A 567-nucleotide genomic window follows, 5' to 3' on the forward strand; every position below is an offset into this window, starting at 1 on the left:
AGCAGGAGCCAGTGTAACCACTTCCACCACAACGCCGATTACCCATTTTTACCTGAGCTTCTATTCTGACAAATACAGAAGCTCAGGTATACAGCTCCTGAGCTGTGCGGGCAGTGGAGCGGCTCCTCGGGCAAGAGGGGCATCAGCCACCTGTGCGGCCGGGGGGCAGCGGCGGTGGCACGGAGAGCCGGGGCTCTGGCCAGCCGGGGCCTCGGGGCTGCCGGGGACCGGGCTAGCCAGGGTTCGGGGGCCGCCGTGGCTGGGACCGGCCGGGGCTCGGGCTCGGCCAGGGCTCGGGCTCGGCCGGGGCTCGCTGCCGGCGCGGCGCGAGGGCGGCTCCGGCCCCTCAGGCCGGCGGGGGCCCCTCCGTACCCATCATGCCCCGCGCCGGAGCGCGAGCGGCGCTTTCCCGCGAATTCAGTTCAAAGGCGGGGGGTGGGGGGGGGCGCGCGCCGAGCGCGCGGACCAACCAAACGCTTCCAGAACCATCCGCGCGTCACGCGGGGGCGGGGCCGGCGCCGGCCAATGGGGCGGCGCGGCGCCATCCCCGCGGCCAATGGGCGCGCG

The sequence above is a fragment of the Passer montanus genome, unplaced genomic scaffold (assembly GCF_014805655.1).
Source record: "Passer montanus isolate IOZ18808 unplaced genomic scaffold, ASM1480565v1 scaffold35, whole genome shotgun sequence".
Classification (NCBI taxonomy): Eukaryota; Metazoa; Chordata; class Aves; order Passeriformes; family Passeridae; genus Passer; species Passer montanus.